This window comes from Artemia franciscana, chromosome 2, assembly GCF_032884065.1.
Source record: "Artemia franciscana chromosome 2, ASM3288406v1, whole genome shotgun sequence".
Classification (NCBI taxonomy): domain Eukaryota; kingdom Metazoa; phylum Arthropoda; class Branchiopoda; order Anostraca; family Artemiidae; genus Artemia; species Artemia franciscana.
In genome coordinates, this window is record NC_088864.1 from 48,546,341 (window position 1) to 48,570,546 (window position 24,206).

Sequence of the window (24,206 nt, forward strand, 5' to 3'; positions counted from 1 at the left end):
GCAGAGGGGTCTAGACAGAAATTACATTTTTTAGACCAGAATTTCCCAGGAGATACTTTTGACTAAGATTGGAAGAATCCCTCACATTTCTCATGATTGCAGATATACCTGCACCTCTTAGATATTCGAAATAACAGCATTTGTTTCATACTTCCAGATTTCGTTCAATTTTTCACTAACTTCCAAGCCTTGGTTTAGGTATTTAAAAATCCGCCTAACATCATTTTATAACATTTCCTTTTTTCTAGAGTTCCATGAAATTTGAAAAAAAAAAAACAGGGATCTTGAATTTCAGACGTCCGGCTAAGCATTCTGTTGCAAAATGGAGGGGGCAGGATCAAATACGTATGCAAAATTTTTGTCCAACTCGTAAAAGCGTAACAAAAATGCATATAAACAAACTTTTGATGCGTTTTTAAAAGCTTTTTTGTACCCCCCCCCCCAAAAAAAAAAAAAACTAACTACGGCCTTGGGCGGGATGCAACTTCAAAATTTGGAGAGTGTGTAAAAAATCCCCTTATAATAAATACAAGACAAAACACCTATACACGTCAATTCAAAAGCAGAAAAATGAAGTTAATTAGAAAACACAATTGACAGATAAAAACTTTATACTAGAAGGTAGATTCTTTTAAATTAGTCCTATAGACTATTTTCATAATAAATAATGTCTAGAATCTGAAAGGTTCTAGACATTAAAACATATCAAAATACCAAGTTTCAAAATTTTAATTGACACTGGTCATCTATCATTGTTCATTACCTTAATTACAATGCCAACAAATATTATAAAAAGCTTTTCAACCTAAAAAAAAAATCAAGTTTCTAATGGTAGCAAAAAGCGTCCAAAATTACAAAAAAGGCATATAAGCTACAAAGAAAAAGCAAAATAGGTCAAATATTTACATTTCTTCAGTCAAATATAGAATTTCAAATTTAGGGAAGTCAAATAAAAGACGTAATTTTTTTCTTTTAACACTAACTACTAAAAATAGCCAAGTTAATTTAAATGTAAAACTGGTATTGATTCAATGGCTTGCGACATGAGCGAAATGTTATAAGCAAACACATTTCGTTGAAAATGAATTAATTTTGCCCACTTACAAATTTGAGTTTCGAAACCACGAAACTGTACCTAAATAACAGAATCGGCAGTGTGGCTGATTTCTATTTTACTTTCTTCTCGCGAAAGAATGGGATTCTGTAAACATTTGCTGCAACAACGATTAAAAAATTTAGGTACAAAATTGTCCTAATCCTATCTTGTTTTTTTTATAACAATTTTTACAACCTCCTTGACATTTTGAATATTTTTTTTTCTCTGACTAGCCCTATAACATTGGTTTTTTTGTGTTCATTGCCTCGGAAATGTAAATTTAGCCCATCTAAGCTGGAAATTCAAGAATCAGCACTTGAGAAAACCACCTTAAGGATCGTGTCTTAACAAAAATTCTTTTCTGTCTCTTAACAACCATTTTTTTTTTTAAATTAAGCTATCTTCCATTCTGAAGCTTTTCTAATAATTTGAAAGCACATTATATAAACTAGGCACAGAACAGACCTGAGTTGGGTCTGCGAAAAAATTCTCGCAAATTCCAACAATATCCATAGCCAACAGAAAGGTAAAACGCTCGGGGTCAAACTATTTATGAAAGTGTAAAAATCGTCTCCCTTTCCGACCGATCGATACCCTTTAACGGATCGCAAAAATTATGACCTAAGAATGTCAAAAGTATCGTCCGGAGTTGCTAACTTTTTGGAAAAGGGGAGGAGCGTCTGCGAATTATTCTGCGTTTTCAATTGGCAAATATCTGCCATATATTCTTCCTCTTTTTTTTTCCTGTGAAATGAAAATCGTTTTGGATCATAATTCAGCAAGATTTAGGTATTTTATCAATACAGGTAAGGATATGTTATATTCTTCTCTATATAAGACTGTTTAGATTAAAGAACTTGTGCACAAGGACTGAAAAACCAACAAGAATTGTTTGATACGTTCGTATTTTTTAGCGGGTATAAGCATAATCCGAACTAATCATGAACGTACATAGACCCTATCTTTAGGAGCTTAACAGATGGTTTTTTTTAGTCTAGAAAGGGGATGTGTTCGAAAACCGTAAATGACTGTATTTTCTGTCCGAATTATCGAATCTTCCAAGAAGGATGGATGGTTAAAACCAACCATAAAAAGGGCAAATTTCCCCTTCTCTATCCTTGTGTGTTGTAATTACTACTTCTTACACATTACTGAGTCAATGAATACGAGAGCCACAAGGCAAAGACATGTAAAAAGGCCAAATTACAAATCTTTTTCTTTTATATTACGAAAATCGCCAATAATCTCATTGGAAGAAGATGAACTAATAAAAATAAATTCCTAAGCTATGTCAGGATACAGAATCACTGTCATTTCAGCCAAAAGTCATAACTGATATTTCTTACGCGTTTTTTGCAAAGTTCTACTCAAACTGGTAATACAAGAGGAGCAACGTATGAGAAAAGGGAAAGAAAAAACGTCTGTTTTCCTTCCCATACAATAGACACGAAATATCTGCTCCTATAAATAGTAGAGTTGAACTATGTAGAACAAGGTGAGATAGAAAAGAGACATCCGGTCTATAGCTAAAACATTGGAGTTGTATTTCTTCTAAATGTGTGAATTAATACACACTTTTAATTTGGCTTCTGCCACACTTGGCAAGCGCCACCTGGTGTACGTGATTTCTGGAAGTGGACGCCACTCCATTCCATTTCATATCAAATTTTTAAACTCGGTCCTCTATGTCTATAACACTTTAGATTTGTTACAGATAAATAATTTTTGAGCAAAAAGTAAAAAAAAATTGGACAAAAATCAGTTGTATTAAAGAAAAAATTTAAAAAATGTAAGTCTTTAGCCTTGAGATGTTCAGCCAATCATCAACTTTGACTTCAACAAATCTATACACAGGTGAATTAGCTTGCAAGAGATACAAAATCTAGTTTTTCTTCCTTTAGGAGATCAGCAAGAATATTTTGTTTTACATTTAAGCCAAAAGCACAAACAACTTAAAACTTACTGGAAATTGTCCAAAATCTCTTGTAGGACCTTTCAGTAATCTCTGAGCCAGAACTTAGCCTGAGGAGTAAAGCAATCCCTATGCTACCAAAATTGCCTCCAACAAATCAGTTCATTGAGAAATAGCATAACTTTTCTAATAAATAATTTCGGTTTTATATTTTCATTTTATTTTAGTCAATTTTCTAAAAAAACAGTGTACTAATAACATGGCCAATATAAATGTCCCGGGTTTCATTCGAAATTCCCTTATTTATTTTTTGAAGGAAAAAAGGCTTGATATATCAGCAGCGTTTACCAAAACCGTTTAGTTTTATATTCTGAATCAAACAGTTCGTGGTAAAGAACTGTATGTAAGGTACGACCCGGCTCAATAGTAACCGGAACTCTAACAAGCGAAATTTTGACACCAATAGATTCATCAAAGAATCGAATTTTTAGGTTGATTTCAAATATGTAAGTTTCATCAAGTTTAGTCTTAAACTTAAAAAGTTAAAAGCCTCGGAAGATTTGCCTTGTTTTCGAAAAAAGGAGGAACACTCCATAAAAGTCATAGAATCTTAAGGAACATCGCATTATCAGATTCAGCGTATCAGAGAGCCAAACTGTAGAGGTTACAAGCTCCTATCTGCAAAAATGTGGTATTTTGTATTTTTTGCCAGAAGAGAGATCACGGATTTGTTTTTCTTCAGGGACCGAGTGGCCCTAGAATATTTCGAGAAGTCTCATTCAAAGAGAAATTAAAAGTCCTAGTGCCCTTTTTAAGTGACCCGAAAAATTGAGGGGATGGGCAACTACACCCCCTCCAACACTCTTTTTTCCCAAAGTTACCCGACCAAACTTTGAGATAGCCATTTTGTTTAGCATAGCCGAAAAATCTAATAACTATGTCTTTGAGGATGACTTAATCCCCCACAGTCCCGGGAGAAGGCTGCAAGTTATGAACTTTGCCCATTGTTTACGTATTGGCTATTGGGAAGTATACACACGGTTTGGGGATTTTTTTGGGGGGAGGGGCTTGCTACATGAGAGGATCTTTCCATGGAGGGATTTTTCATGGGCGAAGGGAATATTCTATGAAGGGGCGCCAGATTTCCCAGAACTATAAAAAAAAGATCAAAAATTGAACTAGAAAATTGAACAGAAAACTAGTTTTTCTACTGAGAGTAAGGATCAACGTTAAGATTCAAAACGAACAATATTACGCATGTGAGAATGTTCGCCCCCTAGTCAATACCTCGCTCTTTACGCTAAAGTTTTATGCTAAACTTTCAAAGGAGCTACATATTCTAATTAAACGGCCTTTCTGATTCAGGGTCATTCTTAAAGAATTGGAACAAACTTCGAACTTTAGTGTAAACAGCGAAGTATTGACTAGGGGGCAAACCCCCTCACATACGTAATAATTTCTGTTCTTATTAAGTTTTAATGTTACTCCTTACTTTCTGTTGAGAAAACTTGTTGAAAAAATACCTACTAAAAACCTACGGGTAAATTTCAACCGTGTAGGGAATTTGAGAGGCGAATGAGATTGTTAAGAAGGGACATAAACAGGAGTTTCGGAGTAAGAGGAAATCAGACTGCATCAATCGATTCGTGATGATACTTTACACGGTATTAAGATGATAGCTCAGTTTCACTAATAATGCAATTTCCACTTTATTGCTCACACGACGGTTTTGTGGATACTCGAGTCTTATAAATTAGCAGCATGGATACTTAAGTTTTATGAAATACTAGTTCGAGCACAAACCTATACCATAGTCATCCCGCAGAAATCCTTCGCGTAGCCACAGCACTAAGAAAATAATATCTGAGGCCACACAAGATGGAAAAAATGTGATAAAGAAGAAAAAATGAGGATCTTCAGTATAATTATACTTGTTTTCTTCTTTTTTATGCACATCCTTTTTTTCTTATCATAGCACTATCCAGATTGTTGAGAGCTTCCGTTTACTTTTGTCTACAACGCAGAACAGAATACCCCAATACCCAACTTGCCAAAAGTGAGCTCTCGGATAAGTAGACTCTGCAAAGGCCGAATACAAATTAAAATAGTAGCAATAATATGTGGAATCTATTGTGCATCGTTATGTCCATTTTGACAATAGTGCAGCTATTGTAAGCCCAAGGTCATCAAAGCAATAACAGGGTCGCTACCAGGTTGTCTTGGATTGTTCTAACCTAATGGTGTAAATCATAGCCCCAACCCAGACAGATTGGGCTAATAATAACTTTTTCTACTGACCTTATTCATACGTAAATTTTGTCCAATTGGCCTAATTTTTTAAGTTTTATTGGCTACACTCAGTTTTTACTACCCCATTTGACGGAAAATAACCCATCCTGTTAGCACTGAATACTACCAGGATTCAGATTGCAACTTCGGACCTATACGCCAAGCATCGACAATTTGACAGTCTTTTTTTTTCGAAAAAAAAACTAACATTTCACAACAATTCATATTGTTGTCATTTGGAGACTCTTAGAAGCACAGAGAAACAATGAGTTTACTTATAAAAAATGTTTCGACGCAAAACTGTTAGCTTTTCTTCCTTGCTTAGAATTTCTTACAAAAAATGCAAATCAAGTTGTACGCTCTTTTTACTGGCTCGAAATTTGACAAAGCAATCATATAACATGGGTGAATAAAACAACGGGCAATAAAGCGGCATTATGTTGGCTTCCTTGCTGACATACGCTAAAGTAGCAATATGATTAGATAAAAAAATATGCCAAAAAAACATAAACAATCAAATTAGTGAAGTAAAAGCACATTTGTTAACCCACAACTTATAGGACGACAATCCTTTTTCCCTGTAGTGCAATTATAGAATTTTCTCAAGTGCAATGGTGAAATAGTTTCCATTATACTATCTAGTGTAATATTAAGAATGAAGATTAAGTTTTTTAAAATAAAATACGAACATCAGTAAATGAAGATCGACTTAAAGATAAGGTGTCTTAAGCCTCTTCCGCATTAGAATTTTTGGTTCCCTTCATTTTTTTTTTATTTGATTCCGGCAGGAACACCAATTAATAAAACTGGTTATGTAGAAATATAAAACTGTCTCTTTTAACCTTCTAACCACCAACTTGGATAATTTAGGACAAACGATTGATATTAATGCCTCTGTTTTTTTTTTTTATTTCCATCAGTAAAAAAAAACTCTAATTCCTAAACATTTGCATTAGATTTGATCAAAGCAAATGCGCCTCAGATGTAGGATGAAATCACCCCCTAAGGTGTCCCGTTTCAATCTTTGCTAAACTTTAAAAAGATGTTAAAAAATAACAACAAAAAAGAGTGCTAATGATTTTCTGTCTCCCCCTGGTGAAAGAACACCTATTAAAATCTAGCAAAAAAACAGACATCGTTAAATATAAAGACAGCTCATTCCAAACTGAAAAATTGCTATTCTGGGATTCCCTGGAAAATATGGCAGCTTTTGGAATGAACAAAACCCACTTCAAACTTGTATGCTAATAGAGATAAAATTGTAATTGATTTCCGGAATCTATCAATTCAATTCCTTTAGAGAAAAAATTCACAGCACGACTGCTGGGGGCAAAGACTCATTTAGATGTTGCAAAATCTGAAAATTCTTGAAGTATAAAGAATTTCCTAAGGTTTTTCATGAAGGATGAAAAGTCCTTCGATTTTTTTTTTTTTTTTTTTTTAATTCGTCCATAAGGCTGCATGGAAAATTTCATCCCACGAAAAAAAAAACCATGTTCGTTTAAGAAGTGTCTTTCAATAATTAATTTAGCAGTAGTTTTAATAGAAGTATTTTTAGTAATTGAAATTCTCTAAAACAGCAGTACCTTCTAAAATTTTGCTCATGTTTTTTATTTTTAAGACACAAAAAAATAGCCTCGATGTCTAAGAAGCATATACATCATTACCTAGTTGAGAAATATGTAATCCCCAGATGTAGCCTACTTATACTTAAGGTGTTTAATCTTTACGTCTGGTCATTTTTCAATTAAACGTTTATGGATTTTTGTGCAAAAAGAGAAGTTTACAAAAACTGAACCAAAATAGAACGCAGTCCATAATGACAAGAAAGTGTTTTGAAAGTTCTGTTCAAACTAAAATCAAGTACGTTCAGTCCATCAGTACTTCAAATCAGTCCATTAAGTACGATAAAGGAACTATTTCTGGGGGACAGATAAATTCGCTAGAAACAAACAAAATTTTGAGGTCGTAAGCTCTTCTAAAGATTTAGTTTCTCCTGAAGAAACTAAAACTACGAAAAAGAATTCCAACAATAATTAGAAATCGGCAGGAAAAGGGAGAAGCCTGAGTAAGCACCTCTGGTCCACAACGTGTTTCCTCCCTCCCTCAGTTTTGTAAAATGGCGTCATTGGAAGGAACTAGCTCAAAAATAAGATAAAAAATACCTGAAGGCGCACTTTTTGTGCATTTTTAATGAAAAGATGAAATGACGGACAGATTCGATATTTTACAGGAATCCTCAGAGGTTTTGGGTCTTTACCCCCCTAGATGAGGCAAAGTGGGCAGCTTTGCTGCGAATTTTCACCACAAACTACAAGTTATACTGGCCTTAGTATACCTTTAGTACATTCATAGGATTATTCTGTCTGCCCATAACCAAAGGGCGAGTCTAAAGTTGGGATAGGCTAACAAGACATAAAAACTATGAAGGGTCAACTAGAGGAACCAACCAGAAAGAGTTGAGACTCATAAAATTGACAACCCCTCTGATTTAAAACTATGCAAAATGGGAAACTTATGCTTTCCAAAAAAAAGGGTGGCGGTACGAATAATTTTCAGTGATCATTGAGAGTTTGTAACGGGAATAATTGTACAATTCTGTCCGTCTAATTGGGAATGAGTTTTATTGCGGTACCTCTTTTTATACATGCAAATGTAGTCAAGTACCAATAAACTCCTACCTATAATTAGCTCCAGTTTGGAGGGAATAATCCCAGTTTGGAGGGAATTAGTGAGTTTGGAAGGAATCTGATATTTTTGGTATAATTTGCTCTTTTCTTGCTTTAGGGTTTCTTGCTTTAGGGTTTATATTAGTGGAAAGGTGTGTCAACGTTTACTGGCTATTAGAAGTACAAAATACAAAAGAAAGGTTTTTTTTAATGAAATAATTATGGATTAACAGTGAATCCTTTATTGTATATGATTGTAAATAAACAATGAATATACCGATATCGTACAGGTGAATAAAATGAAAATTCTTAGTGGTATGCTAAAAGACAACGATCATGTACATTACTTTATTTATTGAAATTGATGACAGAGACGCTTTTAGGGGACGAAAGTGGGGGTACTTGCCCTGGACGTAGAAGTTTTAGATATGCAAAATCTTAAATAAACAATCTATCGGTTATAATCGTTTTCATTCTTATTAAAATAAAGCAGAGGGCGCAGTTGAGAGCAAGTATAAGAAAAATTTTATCTCAAATTTTTATTTTTCACAAATCTTCACCACTATACCTTGAAAATAAAAGTAAGTACACCGAATTTAATTAATTTTAATGTTTTTTTGTGATATTTTGCACCCAAATTTTCTTAATAGATGAAAACATTGTAGTCTGGGAGACATCTATTTCCACGAGAGACAGGGGGGGGGGGCTAAACAAGGTTTTGCCCCGGACACAACAGAGGTCGCCACTGATTGAGGAGCTTTTGAAAATGAGGCTTATAAGAATAGTATGTCAATCAGAATGTTAATAGTCTAATCTACGCAAAAAAGTATTGAAATAAACACCGGACTTAGGTCGACACACTCCAAAACCTTTGAGGCATAATGAAGACATGTGTAAGAATCTTGAGAGGATTTAGGGGACATGGGCATTATTTGGGAGAGCACCACGACCTCCTCCTAAGGTTGAAGATTCATCAGTGCTAAACTAAAATTAATAATGATAATATGATAAAAATTTATTCAGTTTAAACCCAGCAAAATTATTGGCTCTTGCACCGCATTCAAAGAAAAAACTGAAATGACGTCTGTTCAATAGGGGTTTTAAGCTTTAAAGAGGTGTTTTCGTCAAAAAATCGTACTTATTGTACACATCAAAAATATCATAAAATGTTATCTAGAGGCGATGAAGAAGTGGGTCTTCGGACGAGAGTTGGACAGTTATGTGTAGTGTAGGAAGTACTCATGTATAGCTCCTCTGAGCATATTTGTCGCCTAACTATATTGCATATGATTACCAAAAAGCTAAAGCCAACAGAAATTAAATTTATGACAACAACGATGTTCATTATAAAAGATGACGCCAATTTCTATACCATTTAAATGACAATGGTGACTACGTCAAGGGTATTTGCCGTCGATACTAGCGTCATCATTATTCTTATGCATCGCTGATATCGACATTACCATCATTATCATCACCTGGCTACTTAAAAGCTTTTCTCAGTGTCGCCCCTTCTTTACTTTTGGTGCTTCGTACATTCACCACCCAGGACGAGTTATCCACATAGCAAGTTGTCCTGTTACGGGTTGTTCGACAGCGGATTTTGGCAGTTTACATTTGCCATTTGAGTTTCCGCATGAGGTTGAATTTTTGCACGTTGACTTTCGTATACATTGAATTTACAGGATGTATAAACCTATGCACACAGCAAAGATGTTGAAATTATGAGTCAACGCAAAAGACACATTCCCCATTGAATAAGCGTAATTATAACATACAGAACGAACAGTTTTTTCATAGAAAACGTCCATCATCAGCTACGAAGTTTTGAGTTATGCATAAAATTTTACGCACCATACAAAAAGAATTGGTACTTGTTAATAATACGGAACACACTCAAGAATTAAACTTAGGTTAGATCTCAGAGAACCGGTTTCATAGCTACAAAAACAAGTGACGGGTGATACAATGCATTGGACTCGCAAAATTTCGGCTATATATTTGCACATTGGGGGGGATAGGTTAGAAGCGCTGTCAAAATAATTCATCCCCCCATAATGTGCAAAAATATAGCCCAAATTATATTAGTATATAAACTATGAAGGTTATATTTCATTGGGACTAACCTAACTTCGCTTCTTGGGTGTTTTCCCTGTAATTAACATGTACCAATATATCTCTTAACAAAATACCATGAATCTAGGAATTAACAATATCTAGAACAGATTTAATGAACATAAAACGTGGGTGCAATTCTGCTGCTGGAGGCTTCCTTGGACGAGACTCAAAGGGAATTCTTTAAAAAAAATCAGTCCCAAGAACCATCAAAAAGAATTTGAGCCTACATATGCGTTTTTTTTTTTGGTGCATTTGACCACTTTCCCTGCTTAAATGAGTTTAAACCTTCCAAGAGCCGGACTTGCCCTCATATAGGACGTTAAAGCTTTTCCTATGGATCGGACAGGAGGAAAGAATTGAGTGAAAACGCGAAAGTAAATTTTCATGCTATTTTCTCCAGCTTTTTTTTAAGTGCAGGTGGAAGTTCCCTCCCCAAACTGATGCATGGGGGAAGGGAGACAATCTCTTCATGGCTGGTTTTGAGGAACTCCAGGAATATTTGAGAACTGTGCAAATACAGTTTCTTCAATTTCAGAATCCCCACCAGGAAATACCCTGCATAAATACTCCTCTAAAAATTTATTTATGGCAGGTAAGACAAATGGAGGTTCTAGGCCTGGGTAGGAGACAGCTCCTCCTGTCCTCCAGTTTTAATAACATCTGGCAAATGTGACAACAGTGAAATTTTAGTTAACGAGAATTTTTGAATATATTTTTGAAATAAGCTAACAGTGCACAACTTTCAATTGACGTGCTGAGATTCCGGGTTATATTAAGCTACTATTACTTCCAGGTACTTTCATATCTTATATTTTAAAAAACTAATAATACAGCCTATATAAATAAAAAAAATAGATTATTTTAAATTTAAAATATTTCATTAAGTTAAAAATATGAAGAAGAATAAAAGAAGAAATGATTAGCAGCTTTTGTCACCCTCCCACCTTTAAAGAAAATCCTTTGTATGTCCTAGATCCGATAAAACTTTAGTTTATTGACTTCTTCCTATATCGGAAAGGGTTTAGGTTAGGAAAATGAAACTTTCAGGGCTGTGTCTACAGGCTAAAGTATGTCCCGGGAAGGTATTTTGAAGTAACTATCTCTATCGCCTTCTCCATCTAGAGGGCCCTGACCTTTGATGACCTTTAAAAATATGTGTGTTATAAAAGTGAAACCTTGCAAAATAGATCTTCTGCTTATTTGAAGTACAACAAAATTGTTTTCAGCTTCATAACTTTGCTCATTTCCATTCATAAGGTTTTAAAGATATGCAAATACATTTCCTAAATTTTGAAGAAAAAAAACAACATTGATATGGCTAAAAATTCTACTCAAATAATAGGAATTGTATTTTCAGAACTAAAGGCAGAGAAAACTGAAGTAACTGAAAATTAAGGTAAAAATGTTGTTTTGTCAAAATTTCAGTAGGTATAGACCTGTCATGTAAGCAAATTTCAGGGCCCTCTAGAGGGAGAAGGAGTGGAGGTGGGTACTTTAAAATACCTTCCCGGGACTTACTTTAGCCTGTAGACCCATCCCTGAAAGTTTCATTTTCCTAACCTGAACCCTTTCCAAGATAGCAAGAAGTCAATTAACTAGAATTTTAACCCCTAGATCCTATAGATGCCCTCTATCAAACTCATATATATATATATATATATATATATATATATATATATATATATATATATATATATATATATATATATATATATATATATATATATATATATATATATATATATATATATATATATATATATATATATATATATATATATATATATATATATATATATATATATATATATATAACTGACCTAATGAAATAAGTAAAATTTGTCAAACTATACCACTATACTTAAAGAAATAATATGCTTGGGCACTCCAACTGTGGAAAACAAAGAAGAATACTAAATAGTATAGGCATAACAGGATTAAGGTAACTTATAAGACAGAAATTGGATAGGGAAAAAAGATGGTTGACAATTACCTTCTCCACTCAGTGCTCTTCCTAAATATAATTACCACTGGATTGCATCCCAGTCTTCCCGTCCTTATAGCCCTAGACTAAACATAATAGTTTACTGATTTTGAGGATTTGGCATCAATTCCTGTGCTTATTCCTCACCAATAGTTGAATAAAAAAAATAAATGAATAAAATCAATAAACTCCACTAGCATATATAGTCTATGGCTATATTTGGCCCCGTGAGGGGGGATGGGCTGGGATGTAATTAAAATGACAGAGCCATTGAATGCAAAACTAGGCTTATATGGTATATTCTTTTTTTCTAGTTTTATCTGATTTCTGTCCTTCAGGTTAAGTAGCCTTAAGCCCTAATAGGCTTAGTCTAGCTGTATAGCCAATTATATCCTATGCCTCATCTTAGAAACCAAGCAGGTAGGATGAAAACTAATTGAAATCACATTTAAATAAACTTTGTAAAACAAAACCTAGTGTACAAATAGGCATAGGCTATAAGCCAATACATATAGGCCTAGACTATCCAGGTCCAAATCTTGTTATTAAAAAAGAAGAAAATAGAGATTAAATTTGATGTTATAATCCCTTAAGAAGGCTGGGTTATTGTTAGACTATTAAATTATAAAGGAATAGGCCTACTAAGGTTTACAATAAAGTCAATGCCCACCAAAATGACCTAAGCCTAGGGCAATGTGTTGAATGGAAAATGAAATTAGACCTTATACTACGAATGTTCTAGCCTAAAATCCATAGTTGCAGAATAATTTAGCAATTCTCAACTATAAAACTTTCATATTTTTGCAAACAGGGACCCATTATCCCATTAGTCTGTAATCCCATCCCTTAAAGTACATTTTCCTAACCTAACTCCTTTCCAACATAGCAAAGTTTTTAAACTAGAATTTTACCTTATATTTTATAAAAAATGGCTTATATTTAAACACTGTTTTCATTATCATTTTGTAAAGATTTCTGGAAAAGCTTTTTGGAAAGCTTGTATGTTTAGGCCTGTTTAAAATATTCAGGCCTAAATCTATAAAAAAAATAGGCCTAGTTTTTGAAAAACTTTATCTCCTCTAATAAATTAATCTATTACTCTCATTAATTAATAATACAAAACGAGTACATACCAGAATTCAATCCTACCCTCAATCACAGACACAAAATTAAAAATATTTACCTTACGCACATTCCTGAATCATTGTGGAAATGTTTTTTTGCTAATAAATAGCGCGCGAATACGCCATTTTTGTAGGCCTAGTACGCAACGCAAAAACACAGCCTCGGTCGGCTGTGAATGAGGGATCGGACACGCCTTGTCGACCTTCACCCGCCCCGGCAAAATTATTCATAAAAAATATTAATGAGCCTTAAAGACAATTACGACCTGAGAGCCATCTATATAAATTATTGGGGAGATAGCCTGCTATAGTAAAAAATTGATCTTTAAAAAAAAAAATGTGAATGTGTGAATGTGTGTAATATCGGAATGACATAGGAAAAAAAAAACCTATCACTTAAGAATAGGTTAGGTTTAGACCCAGGAGGATAGACTAAGAACCTTGTAATTTGACCTCAATTTCTTTTTCTAAGTAGAGGCTCGATTCTTTCGCGTAAACCTAATGCCAACGAAAAAATTACTGGTGCTGTGATTCTTAGAGGTAAGAGTTAGAAATTATGCTAAACAATTACAAATTAATTGGTATTATTGTGAAACGTCCCAGGTTGAGCCACCGTTTCTATGGTGTGAGCGAGGCACAAAGAGTCATTCTTGCAATAGTGGAACAGGGGGAGAAAGCCTTATCTAACTCCATTTTAAGGAACTGCGGTCCCTCTGGTAGAAATTTTGTTTATTTTTCTCTCCCTGGTATGGAAGAAAGAGTATCTAGTTGACAAAGAGACTCAAGCAGTATTTTCACTTTATTTCAGAGAAAAGTACCGTAGTATCGTAAAGAGTTAATCTAAAGCTGAAGTTTAGGAAAGGTAAGATAATTTCCTGAAAGTTATAACGTTGTAAATTCCAAGATAAGAATTTTAAAGGAACATTCCAGGAACAATTGAATACGGTATATTTTAAATTTTTACAATGTAGAAGACAGAAGGAATAATTTTAGGAAAATACTCGGGTGCTTGTAGTGTGGTAAATGGGTTTCGGAATTTCCTTAGAGATTGTAATATGGCTAGGTCGCAAAGCTAAATATAAATTATTGAAGACTAAGAATATGATTTTTGAAAAGGGGGAAGTGTCTTACAATTTTAGAAAAAAAATTATTAAACACTCTATAAGAAAAATGATAAGAGTAAGTGTGGTAACTATAGAAGCCTTAGTTTCGTTTCCGTAGGGAGCGAATTTTTTAACAGGATAATATAGACTTATTGATGCTATAGACAAAGTTTTAAGAAAATAAAAACATGATTTTAAGAAGGGAAGAGGATGTGTTGACCAAATTTTTCACTATCACATTGATAATTGGGAAGTGTCCGAATTATAAGACACCTTTAGTACATGGTTTCATAAATTATGAGCTAGCCTTGGTGGTTCATTTACGATTCATTTTGTGCTACTGTGGTTGAGGTAGGATATGAGGCTAGTAGTTGGTTTAGTGTTGAATCTTGAGTTAGGTAGATTTGTTTCCTACCCCTGTTAATACGGATTGTTTTAAGGGACTTTGTCCTAAAGAACACGGCAAAGGTTATGGGAGATCATGGAACCTTCTAGACTTTGATTATGCGGATTGTTTGAGTAAATTGAGCGGATTGTTTGAGGCTTTCTGGAGACTGGGGTAGAGCAAGCCTCGGGTGGCTTGGTGCTGTAATGATCTGTTACTAATAGCAGTATTAGCGTCAAGGTAAGACGCTAGGCTAAATCACGTAATGCCAGTTTGTAAACATCACCCAAAAGACTCAGACTATAAGTTCAAAATTTGTTCTTCAAAATCAAGAAAAGTTAGATCTGTCATAATAGAATACTTAATAAAATATTCAATACAAATTAATATTTAATAGAAATTTGATATATGTCATGTAAATCCAGTCCTAAGATTGTCATTCACCTAGCCCAGAAACTTTCCAAGAAAGCCAAAATATATTTTTAAATATAAACAAAAATATAGTTATTCCTTTTCGCTAAATCTTAGGGAATTGTTAGGTGGCACTATTTGATAAAGCATATTAAAGATACTTTGACTAAATCTTGCCAAAAAGTCTGTAAGCTAGGACTGTCCCATGCTTGTTTTAGTGAACATCCATATAGGTCTACTATTGCTTCCATATAGGTATACTATTGCTTAAATTATGCATTTCAGGGAATTTTGGATGAAGATTTAATAATTCTCTAGAATTTAACAATTCCCAAAATTTCAGCTAGAACCTAGACTAAATTTGTTTTCCAAATTTTGGACACATCTTTTTACAAACTAATCTTCCTTACCTTTACATAATGGAGGAAATATACTTGACGCGAAGTCATATTTAATTTTTAAGGACTTGAAAGATAAACGAATAACTGATATTCGTGCCTTGATACCATTGATTAGAAATAAAGATTGGAAATGATCTGAATGTTATATAAATGAGGTATTCACAACACAAAAAATCTCTATTAAAAATTAATTACCCTATTGCTAAGGCTTATCAGGGATTTGGAGCAAAAGAAAGGGTACGTCTAAGTCATCTTCAAAATAAACTTGAATTTTGATTATTTTCACTTCAATAAATAATAATGTATTCCTACAGAATATTTTTTTCTAATTTACTCCTCCATTATCTAGGGATTCCTTGGGTACGCAATCGTAACCAATATTATGAAGGAGAAGCAGAGATATTGAAGTCAAAAGAAAAGCTTGGATCTAGAAGTTTGCGGCCTTAAGCGTTTTCTATTTATGCTCTTTTAGAAAAATATTTTAGAGAAAATAGAAACCGCGCTGCATTGTCGCGAGAAATTGGTTTTCTATTTTAATTTTCTTAGCAAGCTGCTTAAGTTTTTTTTTAAACTTTACAAAAAAACAATTGGGATAAGGTCAGAGAAAATAGAAGCACTTGATATTCACTAAATAATCTTCAACATTTATTTATACTCTATATAACACAAAAAAAACTAGCGAAGAAGAAAAAACGGATCCCCGGAGGCAATCCAATCATTTGTCTTGAGTAATTTATATCATATATTAGTTTTGTGCTAGTGTTTTTCAAGGTATGTTTCCATGATGTTAACGGTCTGTTTCAACCAAATATTGTTAATCTTATTGTTGAAACTGAGCTCAAACAACCTGCTCTGTTCAAAAATTTCTGAATATATTCCTAAGAAAAAGGCGAAATAGTAAGCCGCTTCAAAAAGCTGAAGAATTCTTTTTAGAAGATGAAGGAGATCATGATCCAAAACACCAGAAAATTCTGAGTAAGAATAGAAAAAAGTAGATGAAGCTGTGAAGCTGACTAGTTAGCACTTTCTAATTTGACGAGCAAATATATGCTCAGTACTTATAAAGAAATGGAATTATAAGGAAAAATTAAGAGGGATTGACCAATCAAAGTCTCTCCTTTCGAATATTGTTTTTGGTGCTTAAATGCCATTTGTTATTGGCTTTAGATTTGGGCAGTTTGTTGTTGTACTTTTTTTTTTACTTTGTCTTTTCTTTTAACATATAGTTTAGAAACCACTATATACTTACACTGTCGACAATATTTATACTAAACAGATATACTGTATTTTGTAAGGAGACATTCTAGAACAAAGAGAAACATTTCTTTAGATTGCTAATTTTAGGTTTATTTTCATGGTCTGGTTCGTGTTCTTGAAAATTCACCTCTAGCCCCCTTTTGATGGTCGTATATAGCCTTGGGCTGTATCTAACCAAAAAAATAGTGGTATCCTTACTTACAATACGCAGCAAGTATCAGAAAATCATATTTACTTGTTTTTTCCCCATTTTATCTGTTTTTGACTGAATTGTCAAAACGTGAACCCAACCATGAAAATAAGCATACAAATAGCAATTTGAAAATATGTTTCTCTTTGTTCCAGTACGTCTCCTTCTTAAGTAATCCAATTCTAGACCTTTATCCGTCCCCTCTGCCATTACTCCTGCATATTTTTAAGAATATAGCCCTTTAAAAATGAGGGGGGACTATCAAACTACTGTTAATAACTCGATGCAACACTAAGCTGCCTGAGGCCAATGCAGTTGTGCAAGCTCCTCCTCTTCCCCAATCTATTCAAAGCTTTAATCTTTATCGCCTCCCATGAAATCGTCCCAGCTTGTTTAGGTATGTCATATAACACAATAAAAACACAAAGCTCGTAAACTGTCATCATCAACAGAAAAAACAAGTTACGAATGGCATTTAGAAGAGCAAAATAATTAATAATAATGAACACTTGAAAAACCAAAGTTCGAATTAAAAAAAAAGTCAAATACCGGGAAACATATCATGATAAAATATGGATTAAAATGATAGTAGAATAGGGAGCATATTATTTGCTGTATCTCTGCTTAACCTAAAGAAGACAGTTACACAGAATCCTTCCGTGATTACAATAATTGCAGGGTACTTATCGGCTATTGGAAACACCCCCAAGAAGTGAAGTTAGGTTAGTTCAATGAAATATAACAAACATGATGATAAAATAATACTTTAGAAACAAAATTATGGAAACCTAACTTAAACCAACCTACCGTAACCTAACCTACCCCCTCCTAATGTGCAAATATATAGCCCAAATTATACAAGTCCAATGAATTTTGTCTAAGTGCAATGCATCATATCGTCCGTCACTTGTTTTTGTAGCTATGAAACCGTTATCTGAGATCTAGCCTAAGTGTAATTCTTTAATGTGTATCCAGTAGCCGACAAGTACCAATTGCAGTTCTAAAATCGACAATTCAGCTATTTGAAATAGCAGTAGCAGGAGTAGTGTCAATGACCAGAGTCGCCATGTGTCTGGTTAAAGGGTTGCCGCCATAAAAGTGAAAATGCACCGAAAGCTCGTTTTTTTTTTAAATGTGCTGAATTAACAATCCCCCCCCCCAAAAAAAATGCGCCGGTTTGAAAAACTCAGTGCGCAGTCCCATAAAAAAAAGACCAAATGCACAAATGCGCCTCACCTGACCACTCTGTCTGTGACGTGCAGTGGTGGAATTTATTCGGTTTTGTATTTATGCTCTACGAAATATTATTTTCCTCGAGCAAAGCACTTTTCTCCAGCTTGGTTTTCAATTAGAATTCATTTGGCTCCTTACTGATGCTTTTCTTTTTAGTGTGTGCGTGTTTTATTTTTCTCCTTTTTCGCTTTTATCTCCTTTTTTGTCTTTTGTTTTTCTTTTCCTTCTCCCTGCATTCCCTGCTTTTTAGGCCTTGCGGGGGAGGGGAGGGGCAGAATATTTGACGTTTGTGAATTTTTTGTATGATTAATAAATCTCATTATCTTTAGCTGAACACGTTTTAACTGTTCGGAATACTGAAAAATCATATGAAACTGCAGATGATGGTGTCCCGCCACAGTCCTGATTCATGTCGACTCATACGTTCACCACCATGGCTCTTAAGAACCTAGCTGTAGGCCACTCACGCGACAACGTTAAATTCCACAAATTTGTCAGAAAGTTCATAAGGATTCCCCACTAGCTTTTGAAAAAATTTGAAACACTTTTTTCTCCATTTCCATAAATTTAACAAAGTTTCCAACTATTTAAAGAGGACCAAGGTTTATATTTAACATTAGTAAAACAGCAATTTCATTTCGAATCATTCAAGTGAATTATTTTTTTTTTAATTTCTTTTTTAACGAAAATACCAAATAAGAACGTATTTTTTCAAAATCTAGGGTGGTGCAAAAACCTAAAATCAGCTGAATCATACAAGCTGAAGTAATTTCAACCTGATCCATGTTTTTTCTTTACTGTTGACGAAGAATCAAATGAAACAAAATCATCTCAACGAAAATAAAAAATTCTTGAACATAGACGTATTTTTTTATATCGTTTTATAAAAAAAGGCCTTTTAACGTTCTGTTGTAATTGTATATTTGTTTAAATAAATGCTCACTCATATAAACCCAATTTTGTGTTAATGAACAATTTAAATATATATTCTTCAAGAAAAAATAATTTTCTTTTTTATCAATCGGTTTTTGATCTGTCTTCAACACTGTCAGTGTAGCTGATTCAGTATTTTAAGTGCCCCAAATAATGCTAATCTGTTTAAAGAGTTCAATAACACGGAAAGCGTTGTTATTGCAAACGGTCAGCTTCCCTCATGATTTCAAATTAGGAATGGTGTTCGGCAAGGGTGTGCTACTGCACCCGAACTCTTCAACACACAAAGTTTTCATCAAAATACTGCTAGTAACACCATTTTGTATTGCTTTTGCTGAAAGACTTCTGCTTGGTGTCAGCTTTACTGACGACATAGCAACAGTATGCGAAAGTCCCATTGGGCTCGAAACTGTCCTGAAAACGCTAGTGGCTGCTGCGAAAGAGGTCGATTTAAAAATAAAATCCTCTGATATCAAAACAATACCTGTGGACAAGGCACTATCCAGCCTCCTGACATCTATAGAATTGTTTGGCCAGGAAGCTGAAATACTTCTTGATTATCTACCCAAGTGGCTATCTAGATGCAGAGATATCAGGTAGAGTGGCAAATGTGAATGCTGTTTTCGGCCGCCTCCCGAGAATAACATTCACAAACCCCAAATTAGCAACCCCACAAAAGCTTCAATCTAGGTGAGTGGACATCATCAGCGGTCAGCATACTACCAGGAGTATCGACCCCAATGAAGCCCAGGCCCTCTCCCAGGGCAGACCACTCTGGGAACGAATAACAGCGCTAACGTCCAGTTCCCTCCACGGAGGTGACGCTGTCAAGAAAAAGGTTTAAGTCGAGTAAGCAAGCCATGTTTATCTAGATTTATTACTTCGAATAAAATCTGCTAAGTATCTTGAAAATGAAAACTATTTTACTTAACAATGAAAACCAAACAACTGATTAATCAGGCTGTAACCGCCGTTGCATCACTATCTTCTAACGTTCAAAACTTTTGACTTATTTTTCAAAATTGAAGGCAAAATACCCAAGAGATTGGTATAATTTTGCTGCCAGCCGGGTGAGCAACAGAAGACATTATTATTGTCACTACATTTACATGTCCACCTTTATGTATCGCATAATGATTAGAAACAGTTAAAATATTAATATACAGAAATATCTAGACATCGTCCAACTCTCTGAAAACCCTTTCAAGCTGTTTCTGTGGTGACTCAAACCCCCCTCCCACCCAGAAAAGTAATTTTTTGGGATGTCTTATTGGCTCTCAATCCCCCCTCTAAGTACTGGCTTCTTAGAAGTATTAAAATCAATAGAATATTTTAAATTTAGGCAACAAATAGTCAAATGTAAAGTAGTTCTCTTCTAGGTGATGTGACGCTACATTGCTGATGAAACAGTGAAAGAGATCATAATGGAAATATACGAACAGTGATTTTCTTCAGCATCATCTTCAAATTTTAATTTTATGGCTCTATTTTGTTTTTAAATTATTTCTGGAATTACTGTGATCAATGGTGTATTGCTTAAGAAAGTTTTTATAAGAAATGAATGTTAGTTTGTTACAAATTTAGAACTTCGAAAGATCCTTTTCTTATTACTTACTTTGTCCAACAGTTCCTGGTGAAAAGAGTAAGTCGCAAGAAGTGCAACAAACAAATAACTACTATCAAAGGTATTACCAAAGGGTATGGGTAGTTCATACCAGTTGCACATACTCATTGGGTAATATTTCAAATAAAACTTTTCAATGAAATCAATACTTTGACTAACCTTGCAAATACTATTAAGGGCTAAGGGCACAACGCAACGTTAGCATAAAGTATCTCTAGTACTGTTAATTAAGATGAAAAGTCTTCAAGCATTTCTTGCTAAAGCTTTATTCCTAGAAAGATGTGCTTCTGACCAGGTGAGGTCATGTTTTTTTTTACCTTCCAATAAAACCCGGTAGAACCAGTACCCTCTGCTATGGGACTTCCCTTGCAAATAAAATGGTATCAATTCACGAAAGCTATTAGGGGCTAAATGTCTTTTGTCAAAATCTATGGGGGAGCAAAATTTGTGGTTTTTTCCAATTTTTTCAGTAGAAATGCCAAAAAGCATTTTCAAAATCTAGGGTGAGGGCATCAAATCTAGGAAGGGGCAAATGCTCCTCTGTCTCCCTCCCCGTCTCAAATCTTATTGAAGTTTAAAGACCCTTTGCAATACTAATATAATGCTTCACTATCACAGTTAGTCTGCAGGAAAATTTTGAAGATTATTATAATTTGTCTTCAAGGTATTTAATTGAGGTACTGAAAGAAAATCCATACGAAAAGGTGATTTAGCTGGCGATAGACTTTCGAATGAAGATAGGCTTTTTGGAGAGCTGGTCGTACCTATCTGGGTAACCAACTTGTGGGAAATTATAGTTTTGTGGTATCTAGTAAGTCTTGTATGCCAGGATATAGCATAGAACAAATCTGTAACGGGAAAAAAGCTATCTACTATAATTTTCAAGTCATTTGGCCAGATGGAATCTTTGAAAGTAAAGTCTTAGTTTAGGGATTAGAAATATAAGTCATGAAAATTGCTTAAACAGCTGTAATGTCTGTCATTTAGTTTGATCCAATTCCTTGCTTCCTTGTGGCGTAATTGCTTTAAAGAATATTCTGGAGATGGAGTGAACGTAACATGATTGTAAGCGGTTAAAAGAGAAAATGGCTCGTGTTTATGATTAGGTAAGTGTATGACGGGTTGTAGAGTATGAGTTTGTGTATCATCCGAGTTTTATATATAATTCTACTAAAATATGAGTTTTGATTTTGTGTTCTGTATGGGCAGAAGAGGGAAGAGGTGTCATAAATCCTTATATATATATATGATATATATATATATATATATATATATATATATATATATATATATATATATATATATATATATATATATATATATATATATATATATATATATATATAAATATATATATATAAATATGATTTTTTGAGGGTTACCGGCAGGGAAAGGATGCACCCAAAAAAAAATTTCACCCTTTGATTAATAATTGAAAAGTGCCTGAGTCATAAAATTCTTTTAGTGCTCGGTATTACAGATTATAAAAACGGCCTTTGATTAATAATTGAAAAGTGCCTGAGTCATAAAATTCTTTTAGTGCTCAGTATTACAGATTATTAAAAATGTTTGATTCAGCCGATAGAAGAGGTTTAGTGAAGGTCCTATCCTTGTTTGGTATATCGGACAAGCACTTTAAAGTGATTAGTGTTATACAAGATAAGGACATTGATGTGGTTAAGGCAGAAAATGAGATTAGCAGCTGGTTTTGTATTGAATAGAGATTTAAGTAGGGTTGCATTTCATCCTATTTATGTCGATCATTTTGATATTTTTGTCCAAACGAACACGGCAAAGGCTATGGGAGGGCGTTGTACCACATGGAAAAGTACTGGCGCTAATGGTTTGAGTGTCCTAGATGAAAGATGTCAACAAAATAGTTATTTTGTTTGGGTTTTGAGGGTCCAGAGCGCAACAATAGGCTTACGTTAAGGAAACCAAGTAACTTAGAACAGAAATTAATGAAGTTGAAATGTTATTTTGGATAGCGATAATATCGATAAAGTGGATAGTTTCAATTACCTGGCTAATTTTATTAGCAAAGATAGTGGATGCAGTGAAAATATTAACGGTAGAATGGCCAAGGGCAAGGGTGCTTTTCTACAATTGAGATAAGTTTGAAAGAATAGCAAGTTAAGTCTGTCAACTAAGATTAGAATATCGGAAGCTACGGTGATGACTCTGATCAAGTATGGTTCTGAAATACTGGTACTTCGGAAGATGAAGGCGTAATTGTTTGATGTTTCCAATAGAAATTATCTGCAGATGCTTTTGGCTTCCCGTTTGACAGACCGTGTTTTAACGGTAAGCTGCACGAAAAACATGGTTTTATCCCACTTTGATGGACTATAATGAGAGAAAAATTTAAATGGCTGGAAAACATTTTGCAGATGAAGGATGAAAAATCGTCGAACACATTATTTTTCGGTGAATCATCTAGGGTCAAACGAAAAGCAGTTTGTCTCCAAAAAAGTTCGTCCCCAAAGCCCAAAAACTTTGGGCTTCTTTGGAGAGTATGAAGAAAGAAATTTTGAATTGATTGGGAAGGAGGAGGACCATCCACAATTGTGTTAGTTCTTGGATGAGATAGTTATGCCTTAAAGTAGTGTGTCTATTCTCGTTATATTTCTTTTGAGAGTGGTAGTCCTTTTATGGAAAGCACTTATATATAAAAGAGCGTCGTAACAGTTGAAAGTTTCTCCTCCATATATTCAAATGGAAAAGCTGAATTTCCATTTAAAAATAAACAAGCGAAACAATAAATTACTGAAAGAAATTTCTAGGAATTACCTAATTATGGTTATATTTTTGTGCAAAAAAAACAAATAAACCTTCGTCAAAGTAAAGGCGCAAGTTTTTTTTTAATCTTATTCATTTCGATACCCGATTGTAGTGGATGCTTATACTTTTTAATAAGCCAAATTACACATAATTGCAAGTATATATTTTTAGGAGGAATATTTTTAAAATCTTCCAATAATTTTTCTTATTCCATGACAAAAAAAAAATTGTATTCATTGTTTTAATTTTTGTAGCTAATTTTGCTGCACAAAAACCTTTTGCATATAACATATCGCTTTAATGCGCCAAGTATCCTCAAACTTACAAAGATTAGCTTTAAGGAAAAACTTAAATGCGTACAATATGGGCTAGAAAACGTCCTATGGAATGATTTAAATTTCTTCGTTTAAAAATATAGGGAGCTTTCTTATTTAAAATTTGGCCCCGTATCGAGAGGGGCACCATAAATAATATCAGGGAAGTCGTAAGTGTGGACTGTGTCTCAAATATCTTACAGGGCTAGATACACCAAAGTTTTTCGGCACCGATTTGTTGAATCAGCACCGAATTGCAAAGAAAATGTCAGAAATTTGAGCTTAAAAATTTTTTAGTTTTGTTGCCGATTTACAAAACAGAACCGAATTTCATCGTGGTCATCAAAAAAAAGAAAGAAGAAAATACTCTGAAACATCAATC

At 34.0% G+C, this 24,206-nt stretch overlaps 1 protein-coding gene and 1 long non-coding RNA gene across 3 annotated transcripts in view; one reads left to right on the forward strand and one right to left on the reverse strand.

Annotated features, from left to right (window-relative positions):
- LOC136043049 (uncharacterized) overlaps positions 1-20,699 on the forward strand; it is a 43,913-nt gene extending 23,214 nt beyond the window's left edge. Inside the window, exon 2 of the long non-coding RNA XR_010621536.1 lies at positions 20,485-20,699. This is a non-coding gene — a long non-coding RNA (uncharacterized LOC136043049). The remainder of the gene's footprint in view (positions 1-20,484) is intronic.
- The window catches only part of LOC136043037 (protein bric-a-brac 2-like), a 150,836-nt gene that overhangs the window by 64,470 nt on the left and 62,160 nt on the right, over positions 1-24,206 (reverse strand). Inside the window, exon 1 of one of the 2 annotated variants that reach the window (XM_065727950.1) lies at positions 13,252-13,954. The exons of the other annotated variant lie outside the window; for it this stretch is intronic. The gene's annotated coding sequence lies outside the window, so the exon portion shown is untranslated. Of the gene's footprint in view, positions 1-13,251; positions 13,955-24,206 lie in introns of those variants that run through there. 2 annotated transcript variants of the gene reach the window in all.